A 26,710-nucleotide genomic window follows, 5' to 3' on the forward strand; every position below is an offset into this window, starting at 1 on the left:
CCCATTGCGTATAATTTACAAAATGTCTAAACGCATTGGCTTTATGTAGGAAATGATTGCCATAGTGTTGGTAGCAAAATAGCTCCCCATAATTGGTAGTGTCTAAATACAAAGGCATCAAAGGCAGCATAATATTTTAAATCTGAAAATAGTGCCTCTATGGCCTGAACGTCCCAATCATCAGAGCGGATGTTTTGTTTCACAACATCACCCATAGAAACACGAAGTACATTGGGGACATTAATAACCTCTGTGGGTCCATGAATCTGAAATTTTACAGCATCCCACACAATCCCATCCAACACAGGCCAGGCAGTAATATTCACAAAAGTCTGGTCCCTCTTCATGATGTGTGATGAGGAGTGGGGGACAAAGTTCCATCAATTAGTCTAATTGTAGTTCTTTCGTTGAGATAGTGTCCATTTACAAGACAAAAAAATACCACCACAAATCCAATGGACATAAACAAAAAAATACTTATGAGCATCAGCCAAATGTAAGTCCAAGGGGTAATTAAAAAATGTATTTTGAACCAAACAGCAAAAATAGGAATTTTCGATGGAGCATTTGAAGTCAAAGAGTTAGTGTCAAATGAAAAACGTGACTGGTCAACTGCAGTTGATTCTAAAACGGGCAGCGACACATCTGTGGGATAAGTATACTCAGTATCTTCAGGTGGACCACCAGCCGGTGGTGGCAACAAAGGATTAGCAACTGTATGCATCTCGATGGCAATATCAGGCCTGGTGGTAGAAGCCGGAGCCAAAACAGAATTTCTCAGCATCGCAGGGCAAGAGACCGCTGGAGTCATACTAAGAAGAATCGGCCACTCGCTGTAGTTTGACATTGTCAATGGAGATGTACCTGTTATCCTTGCGACCAGGAAGTGGAGGCAAAATGCCTGTTCTTGTACCCTGCATGCCAAGCACTGGTACTGGTGCACGATAAGAGGTGCCGAACTCCTCCTTGTTCTCCACCTTCTCACGGACCAGGTCACCAACTCGAGGTAGCCAGCCGACTACCGGAATCTGAAGCGCAGCATCAGTTGTGGAGGGCAAGTGTTCCTTTGCAAGACTGTCTCTGGTCTCTTGTAGTTTCTGTAATACAGATGTCTAGACCATCAAGGTCCGGGACATTTTTATGCCAAAGAGCATTTCGTATGGGGTCCGCCCACCCAGAGACCTTCTAGGGAGATTATTAAGTGCACGTTGTACGTTATACAGATGGGCTAACCAATTCCTGCCAGTGCCTAAAACCCTAGCTGTCAGGGATTGCTTTAAGTCACGGTTCATTCGCTCCACAACACTATTACTCTCAGGCCGGTATGGAGACGAAAATTTGACTTGGACCCCCAAAGATCTCATGGCTTCTTTGTACGCCTTAGAGGCGAAAGCAGGGCCCTGATCAGAGTGAAGGGTACCACATGCAAAAATTCCCACAAAGACACGCAAATCCCTGATGACAGTTCGAGCATCAGCACTCCTTTGCGGCCACACCCAAAGAAAACGTGTGCACGAATCCACTGCAACTAAAACTGTAAATTGTATTGCCGATTTTAACTTACTTGTGTTCTTTCTACTGGGCATTTTCCCCTTGACACCAGCTGTGGCAGCTCCTCGCGCAGCAGATCCTGTGCTGCCGAGGCTTGAGCACACATCCGCCGCCATTCCCCACTGGCCCACAGGACACGCCCACGGCCGCGAGGCGTCGCCCCCTTGATAATGTGCATATGTCGTACGCGCAGCGGACGAGCGCAGCGGGCGCGCCGAAGGCAAGCCCGTCTGCGCCCGTCCGCGGCCGACCGGGGCAAGGGGCACACCACTATGCGCATCCCCTAATATATACTTCCGGACAACTGTGCTCCTTTAACAAAGATTGGCCTCTCAATCCTGTAATATGGACTCATGTCCAAGATCTTGGCATTGCTTTGCCCAAAACCGTCTCGCTCGCCTCCCCCCCTCCCTTCACTGCTGCCCTCCTTCTCAACACGAGGTCAGCTGTTAAACATCAGACCGAAATATTCGATCTCTTAGACTCCAACTCTCCAGATCTTCTGTTCTTAACCGAAACATGGTACCGGCCTGATTCCTTGCCGAACGTCCTGGCGGCCCTCCCCCCCCCCACTATAGTGTGCTCCGTGCAGATCGTTTGGAGGATAGAGCGGGCGGCGGGGTAGCCTTGATTGCCCGCAATGGACTTTACTTCCAGACACTCGCCTCGCCCATGATACCAGCAGCCGACTGTCTTGTAGTACGCTCTACCTCGTCTAAGACCCCTATCACCTGTGTATTAATATATCGGCCACCCCTGCCTTCCCCTGCTTTTCTCCCTGCCTTCCAGGACTTATTGGCCACCCTAGCAGTCAATAGCAGATCCGTCCTCGTTCTGGGAGATTTAAATTTCTGGCCCACCGACCCCGCCGAGGATGCCATATCCAAAAACTTTACTCAATTACTCCTCAGTCTCAATTTCATTCAGCACGTTCATGGTCCCACCCATATCCGGGGCCACATCCTCGACCAGATATGGACTCTAAACATCCCAATTTCTGCTCCAACTATCTCGCCCTGTCCATGGTCCGACCACTTCGTGCTCGTCTTCTCCCTGGACCTGAGCCATAAAACAACACCTTCCTTCCCCAACATCATCCGGGCCAGGAATTGGAATCAAGTTGACACCCCGTCATTGTGCAACTTGTTAACTGCCACCTGCCCGGATCTTTCGGGCTTGGCTCCACATCTCCAGACCACCACTCTAGATGGCTGGCTTGCCAAAGCCTGCGACCTAGTGGCCCCCCCGAAGTGGATTACCATCAACCGCACCCATAACGCCAACAAGTGGTTCAGCCCTGGCCTTAAAGCCAATAAACTGGAGTTACGGCAGGCTGAACGAGCTTGGAGAAGAGCATATTGCTCGACCCAGAGGCTACACTATATCACCATACTTAGCGAATATAAACAACCACCTGGCAACAACCTGTTTTTCACCTCCATTCCTGCACTGACCAGAGAAACTTTGCCCCCTTTACTCAGGCATGTCAAGTCGGGCTCTCCAACTGATATATGCCCGGCACGCATTCTCCGTCAGATATTTGCTGAGTGCCCATCCCCAGTCCTCACTCTCCTGAATGACTGTTTTTTACATGGCCATGTCCCTGCCACTTTCAAGACTGCTATAATTCTCCCTATACTAAAAAAACCCGGAACGGACCCGGCCTCCCCGGCAAACTACCGACCCATATCCCTTCTTCCCTATCTGGGCAAGGTAGCTGAGTCTCACGTAACCCAGGCGCTCAGCTCCTTTATAGGGGATAGCAATTATCTCTCACCCTTCCAGACGGGCTTTCGCCCCCGCCACTCTACTGAGAAGGTGATCATCTCGGTCATGGACCAACTCAGGGAGGGGCTTGACACCAACATCCCCCAGGCCCTGTCCTCCTCGACCTTTCCGCCGCTTTCAACACGGTCGACCATTCCATTCTCCTGTCCCGTGTCAGGGCGGCGGGCATAGGGGGACAGGTGCTGGCCTGGTTAGGCTCCTTCCTGGCTGACCGCACCCAGGCTGTCCACCTAGCCGAATTCTTCGCTCCGCCTCGTAGGGTACAATGTGGTGTCCCTCAGGGCTCCTCTCTTTCCCCTCTTTTATTCAATCTTTATATTTTCCCCCTCATATCCGCACTGCAACAAATGGAGGTCACAGTCTACAACTACGCCGATGACCTCCAACTCATTTTTAATTTCTCCTCCCCCCTCACCAGACATCTCTAGCTTCCAGTCCGTCATGCTGTTTATCCGGGATTGGATGAATGCGAACCATCTTAAACTAAACCCGGATAAGACAGAGATGGTACTGACTAGAGGCAGTGGCAACCCCTGGTCCCCCTCTTTCTGGCCCCCTTCTCTTGGCCTCCCCCCCACTCCCTCTCACTCAGCCAAGACTCTTGGTATCACACTCAATCATCAGCTGACACTTCATTCCCACATAAGTGCCATTGTTTCCTCTTGCTTCCTCTCCCTGCGCATCATTAGGAAAGTCTCCCGGTTTTTCTCTCCCTCTGCACTTAAACTGATTGTTATGGCTATGATCCTATCCAAGATCGATTATGGAAACATTATTTATAATGGTGTTCCCGCTTATGCTCTTCAACGCCTTCAACTGGTGCAGAACCAGGCAGCTCGTCTGGTACATGGACTATCTAAAACTCACCATTCCTCTCCCCTTCTCATCGCCCTTCATTGGCTTCCCATCAAACAACGGGCCCTTTTTAAACTTGGCTGCCTTACCTTTCAGGCTCGGGCGGGCACAGCTCCCGTTTTCATCAACTCTGCCATCACCAATTATCTCCCTTCTAGAGATCTTCGCTCTTCCACTAAATCCCTACTTGTCATTCCCCGTTTCAAGAAACAAAGATCGGGAGGCCTGAAATTTTCAGTCCTCGCGCCTACCTTTTGGAATACCCTTCCGCTCTCCATTCGCCTCTCTCCCTCCTATACGGAGTTCCGTAAGGCCCTGAAGACCCTTTTGTTCCAGCAAGCTTTCAGTCCTTAGTCCCTCTGCTTCCCATGCCCCCATACCGCCCAGGACTCCCTCTAGCACCAAGAAACTGCATAGTGTACGTGCGCTTTACAAATTTCCGAAAATTCAAATTCAAAATTCAACTAAGATGTACTTGTACGCAGTATCAGAGGATAAAGGACCGCAGTGATCTAGATAAACACACCCAAGTGGTTTATTAGATATGTACAACTGAGTCTGTGGTGGGCGCGCAGCAGTCGAATGTTTAATCTGCTGGCAAATGTCACAATCAAGAACATAAGTGCGAGTCTGTTTATACAATCCGTGCCACCAGTAACGCTGTTGTAAAAGAGTAACAGTAGCTGAAACGCCGGCATGGGCAGAGGCCATACCTTCGTGAGCCACTGTTATCAAGGAAGGTCTGCAGTCCGCGTTGGGAATCAATCTGTCACCAACGTTGTTAATTCTCACATACGGGACTTTATCAGGACTTAAATGATAAGAGTACCGAGAAGGGAAACCTCTAGGGTAATTACCTCCCTTCTCTGTTGCAGCAGTAGCTGCCAAGATGTCATCATCGATCTTACTTTTGGATCTTGTAACTGCTGCTTCTAGATATGTTGCTACTGCAGTTTTCGCTGCTTCGTCAGCTAAGCTGTTCCCGACAGCGTGGACACCAACTCGTTGGTGACCAAGAGTGTGAATTACATTCACGAGAGGCAGATTCTGTTTAAGTTCTGCCACTCGAACCCAAAGCATTTTGTGCTTGATTGTGCTACCTTTGGAATCGCGATATTCATTCTGAGACCAAAAGAATAAATTGTCATTAAAAGATTGAACACAGTAAAATGAGTCACTCACTATAAGAGTAGTAACTCGATGATCAGCAAACAAGCACTAGAGCCCATAGCTCAGCCAATTGTGTGGTACAATCACCCAATGACTGCGTATGCACGACATCAGACTTGAATTCACCATTCATGAAAGTACCAGCTACAATTGCGCAGGTGGCTGAATAAGCATGCTTCGAATCCGTTGCCGGTTGCGCTGAACCATCAGTGTAAATGACACAATGGTAATCTTCAAGCAGGCGCAAAGACAGAGGAGCTGGATGAACAATTTCATACTGCAAGTACTCCTGAGTCTGTAATGAGGCATCAAAGATATAGGTGACATCCGGCGATGTCAAGGAAGTGGCCTATTGTATTCAACGTGGATGCAAAGCTTTAGAATTAGGTACACTGCCTTTCGTCACTGCCTCTAGAGCAGGATACGGTGTAACAACCAACATGCGTTTCCCTTGCGACAGTGCTCTCTCTTTCAGAATCGCCATCTGCACCGCAGTCAAAACTTTCTCGACAGTGGAAAAGCACATTTCAGCCGAAGTGTACAAGTGTGAATTGTAAGCAATGGGGACTGTGTCACCCTCATTGAACGTTAAGTACGTGAAACCCACTGCGCCAGGCACAATTCTTATCACCAGGTTAGTGTGGTTATCACGTGTCAGTAAGTATTTTGAAGCAAGAAGATCAGCCTGCAAAGATTGCAAGATAGCTGAATGCTCTGGCAGCCAGCTTGATCTGGAAAAAGTAGGTTGTACCAAAGAATAAAGTGGCTTGATACGCTGGGCATAATCGGGAATGTATGTACGCCTGAAATTCAGAAAACCCAGCAAAGATTGTAATTTTTTCAGCGTTGTCGGAGCACGCAAACATGCGCACTTCTCCAAGAAGTGAGGGGCTAAACCTCGACCTTCATTGTTGAGCTCGTAGCACAAAAACAACACTGTATAGTCTGCAATGTGCGACTTCGCAAAGTTGAATTTGTAACCGAAGTCCGCAAACATAAAAATGACGCGATCAACGCGACACAGATGCGGCCATAATTCGTCGTCTGTGAGATAGATATCGTCAACATAGGAGTATGCATCAGGGTCTATGCTCTCTAACAGAGAGACTACACGCGCGGCAAGATCACTGGTACCTTTCCACAGCTCATAGCCCCCTATAGCTAATTCATCCATAAAGGATTTCGAATACAGTAATTTAGTATGTGTCAGTCTAACTTTGAAAGCTGACCCAGCAGCCATTTTAAAATAAAAGGCTTCAGGTTTGGATACACTGAAATCGGTAAAATATGTAATATTTTTCACTAACGTTTTGGAGATACCATCAATGGGAGCTGGACAATGTTCCCATTGTGTATAATTAACAACATTTCTAAATGTATCCGCTTTATGTAGGAAATGATTGCCATAATGTTGGTAACAAAATAACTCTCCATAATTTGCTGAGTGTAAATACAAATCTTCAGCATCAAAAGCAGCATAATATTTCAAATCAGAAAATAGAGCCTCAATGGCTTGGACATGCCAATCATCAGAGCGTATGTTTTGTTTCAAAACATCCCCCATAGAAACACGAAGCACATTGGGGACATTAATCACCTCTGTGGGGCCATGAATTTGAAATTTTACAGCATTCCATACAATCCCATCTAACACAGGCCAGGCAGTAATATTAACAAAAGTCTGGTCCCTCTTCATGATGTGTGATGAGGAGTGGGGTGCCAAAGTTCCATCATTTAATCTAATTGCAGATCTTTCGGTTAAATAGTGTCCGTTCACCAGACGGAAAAAGACAACCACAAATCCAATGGACATGAACAAAAATATAGATATGAGCACCAGCCAAATGTAAGTCCAAGGAGGAATTAAAAAAATTCTTTGAAACCAAACAGCAAAAATTGAAATTTTCGATGGGGCACTCGATGTTGTAGAGTTAGTGTCAAATGAAAAACATGACTGGTCAACTGCACTCGATTGCACACCAGGCAACTACACATCTCTGGGATAAGTATACTCAGTATCTTCATGGGGACCACCAGCCGGTGGAGTCAATAAAGGATTAGTAACTGTATGCACCTCGATGGCACTGTTAGGCCTGTTGGTATTTGCCGGAGCCAAAACAGAATTTCTCAGCATTGCTGGACAAGAGACCGCTGGAGTCATACTAAGAAGAACCGTCCACTCGTAGTTTGACATTGTCAATGGAGATGTACCTGTTATCCTTGCGACCAGGAAGTAGAGGTAAAATGACTTGTACCCTGCACGCCAAGCACTGGAACAAGTGCACGATAAGAGGAGCCGAACTCCTCCTTGTTCTCCCCTTCTCACGGACCAGGTCACCAACTCGAGATAGCCATCCAACTACCGGAATATGAAGTGCAGCATCAGTTGTGGAGGGCAAGTGTTCCTTTGCAAGACTGTCTCGAGTCTCTTGTAGATTCTGTAATACAGCAGAATGATCATCTACATCAAAGGGTGCGGCCGATGCCGCCATGTCTAGACCATCAAGGTCCGGGACTAACATTTTTATGCCAAAGAGCATTTCGTATGGGGTCTGCCCACCCAGAGACCTTCTAGGGAGATTATTAAGTGAACGTTGAACGCTATACAAATGGGCCAACCAGTTCCTGCCAGTACCTAAAACCCTAGCTGTCAAGGATTGCTTTAAGTCACGGTTCATTCGCTCCACAACATTATTGCCCTCAGGCCGGTACGGAGACGAAAATGTGACTTGGACCCCCAAAGACCTCATGGCATCCTTGTACGCCTTAGAGGCGAACGCCGGACCCTGGTCCGAATGGAGGGTACCACATGCAAAAATTCCCACAAGGAAACGCAAATCCCTGATGACAGTTTGAGCATCAGCACTCCTTTGTGGCCAGACCCATAGAAAACGTGTGCACGAATCCACTGCAACTAAGATGTACATATACGCAGTATCAGAGGAGAAATGACAGCAGTGATACAAATAAACACACTCAAGTGGTTTATTAGATATGTACAACTGTGTTTGAGGTGGACGCGCAGCAGTCGAAGGTTTTATCTGCTGGCAAATGTCACAAGTAAGGACATAATCACGAGTCTGTTTATACAATCCGTGCCACCAGTAACGTCATTGTAAGATAGTAACAGTCGCTGAGACGCCTGCATGGGCTTAAGCCATACCTTCGTGAGTGGCTGTTATCAAAGCAAGTCTGCGGTCCGCGTTGGGAATCAACCTGTCACCAACGTCGTTAATTCTCACATAGGCAACTTTATCAGAACTTAAATGATAAGAGTATTTAGAAGGGAAACCCCAAGGGTAATTATCACCCTTCTATGTTACAGCAATAGCTGCCAAGATGTCATCAGCAATTTTACTTTTGGATCTTGTAACTGCTGCTACCAGATATGTTGTCACTGCTGTTTTCGCTGCCTCGTCAGCTAAACTGTTGCCAACAGCGTGTACATCTACGCGCTGGTGACCAAGAGTATGAATTACATTCACGAGCGGCAACGTTGTTTAAATTCTGCTACTCACACCCAAAGCTTTTTATGTTTGATTATGCTACCTTTGGAATCATGATATTCATTTTGAGACCAAAAGAATAAATTGTTGAAAGATTGAACACAGTGTTATGAGTCACTCACAATAAGAGTAGTCACTCGAAGATCAGCAACCTCCAGTGCAAGCACCAGAACACATAGTTCCGCCAACTGGGCCGTACAATCACCCAATGTCTGCGTATGCACGACATCAGACATGAATTCTCCATTCACAAAAGTACCAGCCACTATTGCGCAGGCCGCTGAATAAGCATGCTTAGATCCCGTCTCCGGTTGCGACGAACCGGCAGTGTAAATGATACAATGGTAATCCTCAAATGGGCGCAAGGTCAGAGGTGCTGGATGAACAAATTCATACTACAAATACTCCTGAGTCTGCAATGAGGCATCAAAGATGAAAGTGACATCCGGAGACGTCAAAGAAGTGGCCCATTGTATCCAACGTGGTGTTCTGCTTGGGTTTTCGGATCAGATAGAACCCGCTCATCAGAGCCTCACTAACCCAGTCAGAACGTTACCCCCTCCCTCTCCCTAGGGCCTATCTACAATAGGTAACCACATATATCTTACCACCTAAGGACAGGGACTTCCTACTATACATACCAAGACCTTTTATAATCGGCGGCCTCGCGATCCCATACGGATCCAGACCTCTCTGCCCATACGACAGTATCACAAGTGGCGGCCTCGCGATCCCATACGAATCCAGACCTCTCTACCTAGACGGCAGTCTCAGCACAATCGGCGGCCTCGCGATCCCATACGAATCCAGACCTCTCTGCCCATACGACAGTATCACAAGTGGCGGCCTCGCGATCCCATACGAATCCAGACCTCTCTACCCAGACGGCAGTCTCAGCACAATCGGCGGCCTCGCGATCCCATACGAATCCAGACCTCTCTGCCCATACGACAGTATCACAAGTGGTGGCCTCGCGATCCCATACGAATCCAGACCTCTCTACCCAGACGGCAGTCTCAGCACAATCGGCGGCCTCGCGATCCCATACGAATCCAGACCTCTCTGCCCATACGACAGTATCACAAGTGGCGGCCTCGCGATCCCATACGAATCCAGACCTCTCTACCCAGACGGCAGTCTCAGCACAATCGGCGGCCTCGCGATCCCATACGAATCCAGACCTCTCTGCCCATACGACAGTATCACAAGTGGCGGCCTCGCGATCCCATACGAATCCAGACCTCTCTACCCAGACGGCAGTCTCAGCACAATCGGCGGCCTCGCGATCCCCTACGAATCCAGACCTCTCTGCCCATACGACAGTATCACAAGTGGCGGCCTCGCGATCCCATACGAATCCAGACCTCTCTACCCAGACGGCAGTCTCAGCACAAGTGGCGGCCTCGCGATCCCATACGAATCCAGACCTCTCTACCTGGACGGCAGTCTCAGCACAATCGGCGGCCTCGCGATCCCCTACGAATCCAGACCTCTCTGCCCATACGACAGTATCACAAGTGGCGGCCTCGCGATCCTATACGAATCCAGACCTCTCTACCTAGACGGCAGTCTCATACGACAGTTCATCCTATGATCACCATAACATACAAAAAGGGAATCAGTCTCACTATTCATCAGATCACACAAGGATTGCCAGTTCGAGCATAGCCTGTTCTCAGGTTCGAGGGGCTACTCTTTCCCTTATTTAGTTACCACTTACCTGATCAGGGTTAACATCTGTTCATGTAGCCGCAGCTGATTAGAAGAATAGGCTACCCTCTCATACAAGAACACGCAGCACATGTTGGTTCACTACAAACTGGGTACTTTATTACTCATTACATACGCAATCACATAACATTACAATATAACACATAACCTGCAAAGAAAAGTGAAAGATTAAGTTGTACACTCTAATAAGAAAGGGTCGACATCACCTTAGTAGTATGTAGCCTGCACTCAGTGGTCATCTAGGTTCCCTTCTCGTCTGTGCCTCGGCTCGCCTGGAATCACCCTTCTCCGAGTCACTGGGACTTCTTCCTTATCGGCTACTCTCTCCTCTCTGGCTATTCTGCTAGGAGAGCATCTGTCTCTCGGTTCTTCTCCGCCTTCAAGATGGCGTCTGTCTTCCCTGGAATAAGTAGTAGCTTTACTGCTAACGGCTAGATGCCGCCTACGGACTGAACATGTAACTGCCTCAGACTTTCACTAATATAGAGGTGCGTTTCCTCATGGAAAATTCCGGCCTGTAACCTGCCGCCCACCAAATTCTTGTACCTCCCCGTACCAAGGACACGTTCCCAGCCGGCCGGCGAGATGTAGTGTCTTCGGCATGAAGAAAAATACAATCCTTCGATAAGGGCCGGCCTGAACCGGTTCTCTCCAAGCGAATAACACCTCATAACTAAAACATTACATTTGACCTAGAAGCATCCCAAGCTGCCGGAGCAGAAAGAAAGATGGAGTCTCTCCCTTTTGAGGCCTACCAGGCCTGAATTCAGCACAGCTTCATGAAATACCCTCACTACAGGACAGGTTATCCCTAATACTAACGAATCTATCCCCTAGGCTATGTGTGCAAGCCCTGATCTATGGGGAAGAGCACAGAATCATGTCGAAGTGCCTAGTAAATAGGCTCCATTCACTACTCTAACCCTTAGACTTGAATGATAAGAGACTGAAGTCACATTCCATCATTGTTCCTCACAAGAAGGCCGGGAAAATCGAGCAGAACATTTCACCCTTGACTTCAGTCTATTATACATTCATTAAACAGAACTAATATCTGTGGACGAATAATATGAAACAAGACTAACTGATCTATGTCTAGTACCAGGTGTACAGAATTGAAGTAGTGAAGGAATACACTGAATAAAGCAACAGATAGAAATCAAAATGCCGATAGCAATCAGAATACCTCCTAATATCTGACGTAACATATGCAAATCAGGTAACCAATTAAAGAGCCAGTCAAACCAGCCCTGGTCAATGTGTTTTCTAACTTCTTCTGTCAAGTCATGTAGTTTATCAATGTGAGCTTGAATGGATTTTGTATGATCCGACAAGTTAAAACAACAAAGACCCTCAAAAGCAGAACAATCGTGTCCATGTTTAAGCAAAAGATAATCAATGGCCGCTCGATTTTGCAAGATAGCCCTACGTTCACCCTGGGCGTCTAATAGCATGTCAGGCGGGAATATATGGCCAGGAAGTATTACCACATGAGAAAAGCCATCCAGCAGGTAGTAACATCGTGCGATAATGACTGGGGGTAACTACCAAACTCTTGCAAGTCATGTTATTCTGAACAGAAGTACATGTTTTCGGTGTCCTTTGAAGGCACAAAGTTCGTTCATGAGCGGTGAATGAAATGGCACCTTTCAATCTTAAACGCATACATTCAGAAATCGCACTAGGATCACAAGTAAGGAAAAAACACAGATCACCCTGTGTGATATTATAGGTAACTATTTGGGACTGGATGGGGGGTATCGGGTCTGACAGTACAGTACACAAGGGGCAATACTCATGGGCAGCAAAATCGCCTAGAAGAACATTGGGGCGAGCACTCGATATATTAAAAATATGAGTCAAAGTCTCCAATGAAGCAGGGACAGCAACTAAACAAGTCGCTAGAATGTCCGTCACCGATCTCATCGGTGTCAAGCAGAAATGAGGGGCTTTAGTCACTTGTTTGGCTAATGTAATCCAAAAGTTCGACGACTAATCCCACGCAGCGAAGGAACGCGACACTCGGGTTCTCAACTCAGCCCGGGTTGATGGGATCCCTCCTCTCTCGTCGTACCAGCCCAAAAGGAGTCCAACGCCGACACATCCTGCAGCAACAGTCCAAAGAATGATCTGAAAGAGAATCAAATACAAGCATTATTCATTCTCGTAAGTAACATTTGTCAGCCGGGACTGCTTCCCAGCTATCTTTCCCTGGTCTCATAACTAAAATGGTGTTGTCTTGACCGGTTGCAATGACTTCTGCTTGCTCAGGGGGATTCTTAGGCGACTGCACCCAAACTCTGGCCCCAGGATTATCTGTGGAGCCAAAACCTTTCTGGCCTCGTACAGTTAGCAACGTTGGGGCAGTGCCTTTTGTGATCTCACCACTGAAAACAGGCATTATTAGCAATTGAGCCACTCGGTCAGTTTGATGTATCAGTAAGTCAACCTCACTGCTATTCAGCAGGAGCACCTTAATCTCTCCCTGATAATCACTATCAATGATTCCTCCAAGCACCTGAATGCCTTTTACAGCCAGCCCCGATCTAGGGGCGATTAATCCGAAATTTCCAGTTGGTATATGAACACCAACACCAGTTTCAATGATGACTCGATCCTTACTTTTTATAACGGTGTCATCCATGGCATGCAAGTCTAAACCTGCCGACCCTGGGGTCGCTCTACATGGAGCCAAAGCTCCGGGAGTAATTTCCCAGTACATCACAGTCTCTCTGATTTCATTGGGCTTAGCATCAACCTTCGGAGGAAACAAACGCATAAGTGGGGATTCAGCATTTAGAAAAGGACGGTTATTCAAAATCAATAGCGCTTGAGGCAAAAAGTCTCGCCAATTCTTATACTTGTCATCTGTTAATTTACGTAACTGATTTTTCAGCAGGCCATTCAACCTCTCCACAAGACCCGAGGCCTGTGGATAATATGGTATATGAAACACCCATTCAATATTGTTTTCCACACAGAATTCCTGTACCAATCTTCCACGAAAATGGGATGCATTATCAGATTGAATTTGGAATGGCACACCATAATACATCATAATCAATTCCACTGTTTTAATAGTATTCAATTGGGTAGCTTGCTTACAGGGAAGGGCCACCAACAGGCCACTGTATGTATCAACAATAGTGCAAACATATTGACAATTCCTACTCATAGGAAGTGGACCAATGTAATCAATCTGCCAAATTTGAGCGGGTAATTTCCCGCGATGTAAATGACCTTTAACAATTTGGGGCACTTTGCGCTGCCTGATATGCTGACAAATGGGACAATGTAGAATAACATTTTTAATTAAATCTAGGGGAATATAAATTCCTCGATCAGCAGCCCACCTGCTAGTGGCTTTCTCTCCAAAGTGTCCTGCTTTCTGGTGGGCCCATTTCGCCAATCCCGCAATATCAGAATCTTGCCTGTCCACCACTGCCTCAGCAATTTTAGATTTCTCATCTGCAATGTTATGAAAGAATTTGTCAAGAGAGTCTATCGGGGTATGAGCATCCACATGGAAGATTGTAACAGTACTCTGTGGGAGCATTTCCCAAATCTCCTGCCATAATTCTTTTCCCCACAGTTCTTTTGAATGGATTTTCCAACTATGGGAATGCCAAGTCGGTAACCAAACTGCCAGTCCATTGGCAGTAGACCAAGAATCGGTGAAAATATGACATGTGCCAGGTAACTCTTGTTTCAGAACTTGATAAACAGCATAGAGTTCAGCAAATTGACTGCTCTTACCCTCACCAGTTGTACTCAGCAATTTTTGTGTGATCGGATTATAGGACACTGCCTTCCAATGCCGTTTCGTCCCTATGAACCTTGCTGAACCATCCGTAAACCAGACATGGTTTCTGTCCTCTGCGGACAAATCATCAAAAGGTCTACCCCACTGAACAGGAGACTCCTGTACTAAAGGTACGGAACATTCACTCTCAGTCTCAGTCGATGGCGCCCGTGCCACCTGCTCATGCAAAGATGCAACTCCTTTTTGTCCCACACGCGCCCTGTCTTGTATATACCATTTCCATTTAATCACACTCGCCTCTTGAGCGTGTCCAATTCGGTGAGTTTTCGGCGAACTCATAACCCACTGCATGATAGGAATTTCAGGTCGCAAAACTATATCATGTCCCAAAGTTAATTGCTCGGTATCCACCAGAGCCCAATAACATGCAAGTAACTGTTTCTCAAAAGGTGTATAACGCTCACCAGCATCAGGTAACTTTTTGGTCCAGAAACCTAACGGTACTCTACTCTTGCCTTGTTTCTGCCACAAACTCCAATTCGCATAAAGGCCTTGTACAGACACATTCAAATCCACATCACCATCACATACAGGCCATAAATCCAGAGCATGCTGAATTGCTTCTTTTGCCAGACTGAACGCATCTTGCTGTGGTTTATCCCATTCAAATGCATTCTTTTTACGAGTGACACGGTACAAAGGGGCCAATATTTGACTCAAATGAGGAATATGCTGGCGCCAAAAACCAAACAAACCAATGAAGCTTTGGGCTTCTTTCCTGTTCCTCGGAACTGCAAAATCAAGAATTTTCTGTTTAACCTGAGGGATCACTTCTCGGTGCCCCTCATGCCAATTAATACCCAAAAATTTCACAGCCTGGGACGGACCTTGTAATTTATCCGGGTTGATTTCCCAACCTTTCTCACGCAGGCACTCAATGACTCTGTCCAATTGGGTCTGAACTTCCTCTTGTGTTTCACCTTGGATCAAAATATCATCAATATAGTGACATATCTGAATTCGCGGATGAATCGGTACCTCAGCCAAATGCTCTGCCACCAGCCGGTGACATATCGTAGGACTATGCACATAGCCCTGGGGAAGACTTCTAAACGTCATCTGACGCCCGTTCCACGTAAAACTGAATTGTTCCTGACACTCAGGGGCAATCGGAATCGAAAAGAAAGCATTAGCAATATCAATGGACGCATACCATGTACCTGGATGTTTTTGGATTCTTTCAATTAGGGTAATAACATCCGGTACTGCAACAGTCAAAGGGGGTGTGTGTCTATTCAATTCTCGATAATCAACAGTCATGCGCCAAGAATTATCACTCTTACGTACAGGCCAAACAGGATTATTCCAAGCAGAAGTAACTGGGGTTATAACTCCTGCATCCACCAACTCCTGAATAGTGGTACTAATCTCTTCATGACCACCTGGAATACGATACTGCTTCTGCCGAACCACTTTTGTCGCCTGGGGAACTTTTATGGGGGGCATTCTTAAACGACCAACCCGTACAGGCCTGGACGATATATAATGTTTAGTTCCAAATTGGTAACATCCATCATCTAAGTGCAAAGTCATTCCTTTCAAAATATCAATTCCAATTATGAATTCTAAGAGTGGTACCACTAATACAGAGTATTCTTTTCTAGGAATTCTACCTATTCTCATTTCAAGTAAAGTTTGAACTGCGGGAGTTTCCTTTCCACCTAATCCGGTAATTGTAAAAGGCTGACCTTTAAACTTCTTTGATTTTCCATGAATAAGAGTGGCCTCCGCTCCTGTATCTACCAATGCTCGGGCCCTTTGGACATTACGATGTCTCCAATAAATATCAATATCTACATAGGGTCTATTATCTCTGTGAGCCCATCTGTGTACTGGAGCTTGACCTATTTCCTAGTCATCTTTACTGCGTTCTGTGTACCAGGATAAATCAGGATAAAGACTCTCACGTTTCCCAGGTATCGATACCTCCTGTTTATATCCATCTCCATTACGAAATGGATTCCTGTTCTCTGCATTGTACTGCGGGTTTCGATCGGCCAATCTGTGTCGATCCTCTCTCCTTCTCAACTCAGGGGATTGATCCCTATCATCTCTACGTCTGCTGTTAACATAATCATCTCTCCCCCTCTCTCTTTCCCCCTCTCTCTCCCTGTCTCTCTCATGACGGGGGGACAAATCACGTACATAACATCGATCATCACGACGATCAGAGCGCCCACGGCGGTCGTCATCACCGCTACCGTCAGAAAAACCACGATCACACTCAGTTGTCCGAACACGCCGGGCACCCTCCTTTCGATCCAAGCCACGTTTGCGAAACATTTCCCACAAACGAGAAGTAGTCTCACCGTCAATGTCCTCCTTCCGCACACCATCGGCCATAAGACCAAAAAACATATCACGTCTAGTAAGTTTATTGTCACCAGGAGTACGAGTGTCAGGCCGGGACTGCCGTTCAGGTTTAAACCACTCACCCAACTCGCCGAGTTGGCGTACCGATTCCAGCACCACAGATAACATGTTACCAGTCTGATTAATCAATAAAGTCATCATGACCTGCTTATAAGCAACAGGGGAAGAATGAATAATACGATTCCGCACAGAAAATGTCAAGAAACCATCAAGCAACCTGTCAGCAGTATTTAGAAAAATTGCCGTTTTCATCACCTCCTCTTTGAGACGTTGCGCAGCATCGCGCAAAGTATACCACGGTTTTGTCATTCACAGGCCAGTCAGACTCAGTAGGATATTTTTGCTTACAACCCTCAGTCGCCAATTGAAGCAAAGAAATTTGACCACCAACATTAAAGTTACGAAAATGATCCTGTACAGTAGAATCCGAACTCAAGGAACAAAACTTCAAACAATCGCCAGCATCCAACATAATACCAGCAGCGCCCAGTTCATAAAGGCGCACCATCCATGTGAGTAAGGTCTCACCAGCTCGCTGCCGAAATCGCTGCAAAATATCACTAATTTCTTGTTGAGTAAAATCCTCCAAAGAGTCTAAAGCAATACCATTCGGAGCACCGGGAGCCTGCTGCAACTTCCGCCGAAAAACTGGATGCACCGAGACCGCGGGACGAGCATCACAAGGAGCTCGACCAGTACACATAGAGGAACAATCAGTGTAAGAAGCATCGACCCCACTCGAAGGACGAGCGCAATCATGGGGTGCACCATCAGAGGCGCAAGAAGCAGACTTACAATCACGGCCGGAGCGAGAGGACTCGCGCTTGGCAGACTCCTCACCCGAGGAAGGAGAATCACTCGAGTTCCAGATATTACCATCCCATTCATCAGGATTCCAATCCAGTCCGGCTTTCGCCACGACCAGACGCACCTTTCGCTTCGAAACCCGACCACGCCGATTTTTGTATTTATAACGAGCAATTCGCACAGCCGCCCTCTCGGCAATAGTTTGGTACGTCTCAAGTTTGTCAGCAAGCAACTTATTTTGACACCGCAACAAAGTATGAGCATTCTGAATCTCAACAAAGTTCGCTTCCAAATCCTTATGCAAGTTCTGTAACTTCAACAACCTCTCATGCAGAATCCTGTACGCAGACAGAACAATCCAACCTCTGCGCCCCAAAACGGGAAGCTCATCACCCTTAGATACCGGCGCCTTCTGTAAACAAGTAATCACATTAGCCGGCTCCGCCAGCTCCAAAAAAGAATTCCAATTCTCACTCAAACCAGTAGAATCAGCCCACTCACAGACTAAGGCTTCATAAGGCGTTGAATCCCAGCCGGGAATATCAACGGGCAACTTAAAAGTAGATTTCGACTTTCTAGAAAACATCTCGGAAAAGAAAGAAAAAGAGAAAAAGAGAAAGAAGAAAGAAGAAAAAGAAAAAAAAACTACACTCACAATTATATAGAAATAATATACAAACGAAACCACGCACGCGCCGAAAGCAAACACGATACAACCACAACGCACACAGGTTTCGTAAACGGTTCGTGACGCCAAATGTTCTGCTTGGGTTTTCGGATCAGATAGAACCCGCTCATCAGAGCCTCACTAACCCAGTCAGAACGTTACCCCCTCCCTCTCCCTAGGGCCTATCTACAATAGGTAACCACATATATCTTACCACCTAAGGACAGGGACTTCCTACTATACATACCAAGACCTCTTATAATCGGCGGCCTCGCGATCCCATACGGATCCAGACCTCTCTGCCCATACGACAGTATCACAAGTGGCGGCCTCGCGATCCCATACGAATCCAGACCTCTCTACCTAGACGGCAGTCTCAGCACAATCGGCGGCCTCGCGATCCCATACGAATCCAGACCTCTCTGCCCATACGACAGTATCACAAGTGGCGGCCTCGCGATCCCATACGAATCCAGACCTCTCTACCCAGACGGCAGTCTCAGCACAATCGGCGGCCTCGCGATCCCATACGAATCCAGACCTCTCTGCCCATACGACAGTATCACAAGTGGCGGCCTCGCGATCCCATACGAATCCAGACCTCTCTACCCAGACGGCAGTCTCAGCACAATCGGCGGCCTCGCGATCCCATACGAATCCAGACCTCTCTGCCCATACGACAGTATCACAAGTGGCGGCCTCGCGATCCCATACAAATCCAGACCTCTCTACCCAGACGGCAGTCTCAGCACAATCGGCGGCCTCGCGATCCCATACGAATCCAGACCTCTCCGCCCATACGACAGTATCACAAGTGGCGGCCTCGCGATCCCATACAAATCCAGACCTCTCTACCCAGACGGCAGTCTCAGCACAATCGGCGGCCTCGCGATCCCCTACGAATCCAGACCTCTCTGCCCATACGACAGTATCACAAGTGGCGGCCTCGCGATCCCATACGAATCCAGACCTCTCTACCCAGACGGCAGTCTCAGCACAAGTGGCGGCCTCGCGATCCCATACGAATCCAGACCTCTCTACCCGGACGGCAGTCTCAGCACAATCGGCGGCCTCGCGATCCCCTACGAATCCAGACCTCTCTGCCCATACGACAGTATCACAAGTGGCGGCCTCGCGATCCTATACGAATCCAGACCTCTCTACCTAGACGGCAGTCTCATACGACAGTTCATCCTATGATCACCATAACATACAATAAGGGAATCAGTCTCACTATTCATCAGATCACACAAGGATTGCCAGTTCGAGCATAGCCTGTTCTCAGGTTCGAGGGGCTCCTCTTTCCCTTATTCAGTTACCACTTACCTGATCAGGGTTAACATCTGTTCATGTAGCCGCAGCTGATTAGAAGAATAGGCTACCCTCTCATACAAGAACACGCAGCACATGTTGGTTCACTACAAACTGGGTACTTTATTACTCATTACATACGCAATCACATAACATTACAATATAACACATAACCTGCAAAGAAAAGTGAAAGATTAAGTTGTACACTCTAATAAGAAAGGGTCGACATCACCTTAGTAGTATGTAGCCTGCACTCAGTGGTCATCTAGGTTCCCTTCTCGTCTGTGCCTCGGCTCGCCTGGAATCACCCTTCTCCGAGTCACTGGGACCTCTTCCTTATCGGCTACTCTCTCCTCTCTGGCTATTCTGCTAGGAGAGCATCTGTCTCTCGGTTCTTCTCCGCCTTCAAGATGGCGTCTGTCTTCCCTGGAATAAGTAGTAGCTTTACTGCTAACGGCTAGATGCCGCCTACGGACTGAACATGTAACTGCCTCAGACTTTCACTAATATAGAGGTGCGTTTCCTCATGGAAAATTCCGGCCTGTAACCTGCCGCCCACCAAATTCTTGTACCTCCCCGTACCAAGGACACGTTCCCAGCCGGCCGGCCTGATGTAGTGTCTTCGGCATGAAGAAAAATACAATCCTTCGATAAGGGCCGGCCTGAACCGGTTCTCTCCAAGCGAATAACACCTCATAACTAAAACATTACATTTCACCTAGAAGCATCCCAAGCTGCCGGAGCAGAAAGAAAGATGGAGTCTCTCCCGTTTGAGGCCTACCAGGCCTGAATTCAGCACAGCTCCATGAAATACCCTCACTACAGGACAGGTTATCCCTAATACTAACGAATCTATCCCTTAGGCTATGTGTGCAAGCCCTGATCTATGGGGAAGAGCACAGAATCATGTCGAAGTGCCTAGTAAATAGGCTCCATTCACTACTCTAACCCTTAGACTTGAATGATAAGAGACTGAAGTCACATTCCATCATTGTTCCTCACAAGAAGGCCGGGAAAATCGAGCAGAACACGTGGATGCAAAGCTTTAGAATTCGGTACACTGGCCTTCATCACTGCCTCAGGGGCAGGATACGGTGTGACAACCAACATGCGTTTTCCTTGTGATAGCGCTCTTTCTTTCAGAATCCCCATTTGTACTGCAGTTAACACCTTTTTTACTGTGGAAAAACGCATTTCAGCCAAAGTGTACAAGTGTGACTTGTAAGCAATTGGGACCGTGTCCCCTTCATTAAATGTCAAGTGCGTGAAAGCCACTGCCCCAGGAACAATTCTGATTACGAGGTTTGTGTGGTTATCACGTGTCAATAAGTATTTAGAAGCAAGAAGATCAGCCTGCAAAGAGTGCAGGGTAGCTGAATGTTCTGGCACCCAGCAAGATTTGGTAAAAGTAGGTTGTACCAAGGCATATAGCGGCTTGATACACTGGGCATAATCGATAATGTAAGAATGCCCGAAATTCCAAAAACCCAGCAAAGATTGTAGTATTTTCAGATTTGTAGGAGCACGCAAACATGCGCATTTCTCCAGGAAGTGAGGTGCTAAACCTCGTCCTTCGTTGTTGAGTTCATAGCCCAAAAACAACACTGTGTACTCTGTAATATGTGATTTCGCAAAGTTAAATTTGTAACCGAAGTCCGCAAACATAACAATGATGCAGTCAACGTGACACAGATGCGGCCATGATTCGTCGTCTGTGAGATAATTATCATTAACATATGAGTACACATCAGGGTCAATGCTCTCTAACAGAGAGACTACACGCGCGGCAAAGACTCCTGGACTGTTCTTGTAGCCCATGGCTAATCTTTTAAACTGTTTTTGTTTGCCGACAGAACTAAAGGCTGTCCACTGACTACTAATAGAGGACAGGTTATGGCTGTAAAAGCCATTGGAGATGTCAAGTGTGGTCTTAAACCTTTTTCTCACGAGACTATCAACGAGGGCAGAACTGTGGGTGTTTTGTACCACGCACGTCCGACAATGAGAGTTCAAATGCCGATAATCCAAAACTAGGCGGTACGACCCATCAGGTTTGGTTACAGTGAAAAGATGATTATTCATGGTTGACACACGTTTCAATTACACCTTGATATTCCAATTGGTCAAGGATTTCTGTGACGTGAGATCTAGTTCTCGGCGCATGGGATATTGGGGTTGTGGCTGTGGCATAGACCGTAACGGAATCTCATGGTTTGGTGATAATTTATCCCACCCAACCTGAGTACGGTACAATGCTGGAGCAAGCACCTGTGCCCACTCTTCTGCAAAGTTCTGAGCTTGCTCCTATGGAACTGTGTGCGTGAAAGATGGGAGGATTACTTCCTCCCTTCTAGGAGCGGCCAAGTCGAAAGCTGGGGGTCAGTCCGCCTCTGCTAATAAAATGTCATATGTAGAGGTTAGATTTTCCCAAAAAATCCCTTTTATGGTATGTGAGAAGTTGACCTTGTATATGCTGTCCACTAATTAAAGTGGGCACCTTGTACCAGTCCAAACAACCCCTTATGGTGATAGGTTAAAGACAACCTTTATTGAAAGCTATCCTAGTAGTAGCTATGGAGAGAAGCCTTCAGGCTAAGTCTTGAAGGAATGTAAAGCAGCTTGTTTTACCAGTCTATAATCTCTTGAATGACCAAATGAAAGGACAACCACATCAGGTATATATTCAAAATATATGTATTTAAGATAAAACACACCACTCTAGTCTCTTTATGAGGCTGGAGTTCTAAGTACTTAAGTTACAAGTCAGTATTCAACAGTAAAAGCCCAAATACACGTTTGGGCCCTAGAGGCGTACCAAACCATATACCAATAAAGTGGTATAAGAACCACGACTGAACTAGACACAAGGCCTAGAGCCTTTAGAAGCACTTGGGCCCCAAGGAACCACCCAAGGTAGAGACGTAGGGGACCCACGGGGGAAGCGTGCAGTGTTAGAACACAGGCGCGAATCGCTGTTAACTTCTATGGGGAAAGTCGCGGTTGGAAAATTACAAGTTAAGGACACTTAGAGGATGACTACAAGCTAACCCTTTTGGACTTAGAGGTGTCTAGGGCCAACACCCATGGGAGCACCGGAGTACTCAAGTTACCTCACCCAGGGAAGCCGGATGCATAGGTGTCTTATGGTGTCGGGTCGCGGCGTTGTTTTCAATGGAAGCTGGCAAAGAAGTGCAGCTGCCGTGAAGAGGAGACGTGTCCGAAGAGATCCAAGCCTGGATCGAGGATGGAAGGAACCTGAAAGCAGAGGGGACAGAGTCTGGCTCACTTACCAGGGGCACGATAGTCCAATGCCCACAGATGTCTGGTGCTTCAGGTGAGTTGATGGGTTTCTTGACTCTTCAGCCACGAGGTCCAGGAGGCGTCGACGATGACCAGGAGCTGGATTCTAGCTTTCCCACATAGTTTGTTGAGTGCTGCGGTGTCGGCGACCAGAATGGACCCAACAAGCCTTGGCAACAGAAAGTCAAGTGAAAATAGAAGAAATACGTCGGTGCAGACCAGCAAGGTCTGGGGGACTCGCCCAGCGAGGGTAAGTCAGGGCAAGTCTGGAGCAACCAGGAAAGCTCAAGCAGAAAAGGAGTTGCCTTTGTGGGGACCCACTAGCCAACAGGCTAACGATCGTGAAGTAGCCTTGAGCAGTCGCACTGGAAACTGGCCCACGGGTCACTCATGGAGTGGAGGCCAGAAATCTTCAGTGCAGTAGGTACCCAAGGCTGGGGCTACTCAGAGCCCAAAGCACAATTTTGAGGAAGACCAGGAAGATGATGTACTGGCAAAAGTTCAGTGTCCAGGGGTCACAGTTCCACGTCACACACGATAGCCAAGGGCCTCAGCTTTGCTGTAGACTCAGGGTAGCCTCAGGGAAGTCTGGAAATCTACCTCTGGTGATGCAAAGAATTCGGCGTCCGGCGGGAGCTTCAGAGTTGCAGACCGGACAGTTGCTTCTTTGGTGCCTGCCAAGCAGGGGAGTCACTCCTTGACCCCCTGCTTGGGGTCAAGGAGTGACTCTTCTAGTTGAAATAGAAAGTCGAAGGTCCAGAATATATGTTGCAGGGTTTTGTGCAGGGTAATCTGAAAACTCAAGGACTGGGTTCCTATACTTGTACTAAGATAGGGGGTTGGACATACTCTGGGGACCCACCTATGGGAGGGTTTGGAAAGAGGGGTGGTTACACCCATTTCCTTTGTCCAGTTTCGTGCCAGAGCAGGGGCAGGTAGCCCTTGCAACCGGCTTGAACTGAACTATGCACAGGGACACCAAGTGTGCCCCCAGTGCAGGACTTCAAAGCACCAGAGAGTGCTCCCGCCCAGCCCCAATACACATCTGCCTGTCTGGGGAGGTGGTTACACCTCCCTGGGACAGGAAGCCTATTGTCCAGGCCTCCCCTGCCAGAATTCCGGTCAGCAGCAGGAGGCCAGAATCGTGTCTGTGGCAGTGGCATCCATTTTGTGATGCCAGGGCTCTAGAAAGTCTTTACCGGGTAGACCAGTGGGAACATGTCTCTCCCTATAGAAGGGTGGAATGCTACCCCCGCCGCCAGTACTGGCGGGGGGTAGTATTCCAAAGTGTTTGACACCAAACACGACATGTTTCCGTTCAGCCAGTCCAAAGTTAGCATTTACCGCGAGGTTATAATGCACTTAAGAGTATATGGTCAGGCTGCACCACAAACAGCATCAGAGGAGGTACTCCGAATGCTGCAGAGGGGCTCTGCTCATGCAGGGGCACCCTCTCACATAAAAACCAAGCACTCTGCCTTCAGGATTGTTAAGGCCTGCCATAGGAGTGACTTATAGGTTTTATATGTGTGTGCAATGGTAGTGATATAGGTAGCCTATACCACAGTAAGGGGTGCATGCACCACCTTACCCAGGCTGCAGTAGCAGACCTGTGGTCTCATTTTGGAGTGCTTCCCAGGGGTGGCATGATACATGCTGCAGCCCCTGGTAGGCCTCTGAGGTACCTATGCCCTGGGTACATAGTATACTATATACTAGGGACTTATAAGGCAATCCAGAATCCCATTAGAGATGTATCTAATGTACATGGAAACCATTGTAGAGAGAAAGCAGCTAGGTTGGGGTCCTGATTAGCAGGGCCACAGCCAGACTAAGGTAAAAAAACAGTGAAACACCAGCAAAAAGTGGGGCTACCCATGTGAAGCAGATCCTACTCTCCTACACAACCCCCCGCCAACGCAAGGACATTAAAATAACCTTGATCAGTTGAGTCTTCATGTTCTAAGTGGAAATACCTAGAGAGTCCATCTGCATTGGCATGGTTACTTCCAGGTCTATGTTCCACTGTAAAGTCCATCCCCTGTAGGGAAATGGACCACCTAAGCAGTTTGGGATTTTCACCCTTTTTTGTTTTAGCCATAAGAGGGGCTTATGGTCTGTCTGAACAAGAAAGTTAGTACCAAACAAGTATGGCCTCATCTTCTTCAGAGCCCAAACCCCAGCAAAGGCCTCCTTCTCAATCAACCCTGGGCGGACAACTACGCTACGCTTGCGAAGTTTGTGTAGTTTGTGCTACTTCGCGCTACGCGAATTGCACGTAGCACAGTGCAAAATCGCGTAGCGTAGTGTAGTTGGCATTTTTTGCTCGCTCGCGGTCCTCAACATCAACTTGGTGACCGCGAGTGAGCAAAATGACATCCCGGCGAGACTTTTTCCTCATTCGCGATCAGCAACATCAAGTTGCCGATCGCGAGCGTGGAAAATAAACCTCCCAGCGAGATTCTCAACGCGGGGAGGTCAGGTTTCTCATTGCGAGTGGTCACGTATGCTCACGACCGCTCGCGATGAGAAACTACCAGTCCGCATTGAGAAAGCTGCCACTCGAATAAAAATCTACTCGAGCGGCAGAAAACGACAGCTCGCACTGTGCAAGATGCCGTTTTCAATGATTGCACAGTGCGGACAAGCATCCCGCACTGTGCAATCATCGCGAACTGCACACTATGCAGTTTGCGTAGTGCTACGCGTATCTCGCGTAGTGCGAAGTGCACTTTGCGTAGCTACGCGTAGCGCGACTACGCGAACTAACCCCGGGGTTACTCTCAATGGCTGACCACATTTCTCTCTAGGGGTCAGCCTTCTGCTTATGAAATCTACTGGCTGATCCTCACCTTCATCATTCAATTAGCCCCTACCCCCAATTCAGATGCATCGGTTTGGACAATTAACTTCTTGGAGTAATCAGGGCTCTGTAGAATGGGAGCAGTGCACATGGCCTGCTTCCGATCATCAAATGCCTTTTGACAGCTAGCTGTCCACTGAACCTTTTGGGGCATTTTCTGAGAAGTTAAGTCATTCAGGGGGTCACTATTGATCCATACCCCTTGACAATTCTCCTATAGTACCCAGTCAGGCCTAAGAAGGCTATCACCTGAGTCTGGGTGGTTTGAGCAACCCAGCCCATGATGGTCTGGATTTTGTTCTGCAGTGGTTGAACCTGGCCTTCACCTACAAGGTGGCCCAGGTACACAACCTGACTCTGCCCTATCTGGCACTTGGTGGCCTTGATAGTGAGGCCTGCCTTTTGCAGGGCCTCCAAAACATTCCTTAGGTGGACCAGGTGATCCTCCCAGGTGGAGCTAAAGACAGCAATATCATCTAGATAAGCTGCACTGTAGGCTTCCAGACCTGTGAGAACTGTATTCACCAACCTTTCGAAAGTGGCAGGAGCATTCTTCAAACCAAAGGACATCACCACAAATTGGTAATGCCCACTTGGGGTCGAAAATGCTGTTTTTGGCTTTGCATCATCAGCTAGTCTGATCTGCCAGTAGCCAGCTGTCAAGTCAAATGTGCTGGTACTTGGCTGAGGCCAAAGTATCTATGAGCTCATCTGCCCTTGGAATTGGATGGGCATCAGTCCTAGTGACTGCATTGAGACCCCTGTAGTCCACACAAAACCTCATCTCTCTTTTCCCACCACTGGTGTGAGGTTTTGGCACAAGGACCACTGGACTAGCCCAAGGGCTATCTGAGGGTTCAATAACTCCCAAATCCAACATTTTCTGGACTTTTGTCCTGATACAGTCCCTGACGTGGTCAGGTTGCCATAAATCTTATTTTTAATAGGCAGACTGTCCCCAGTGT

The sequence above is a fragment of the Triturus cristatus genome, chromosome 4_2 (genome assembly GCF_964204655.1).
Source record: "Triturus cristatus chromosome 4_2, aTriCri1.1, whole genome shotgun sequence".
NCBI lineage: Eukaryota > Metazoa > Chordata > Amphibia > Caudata > Salamandridae > Triturus > Triturus cristatus.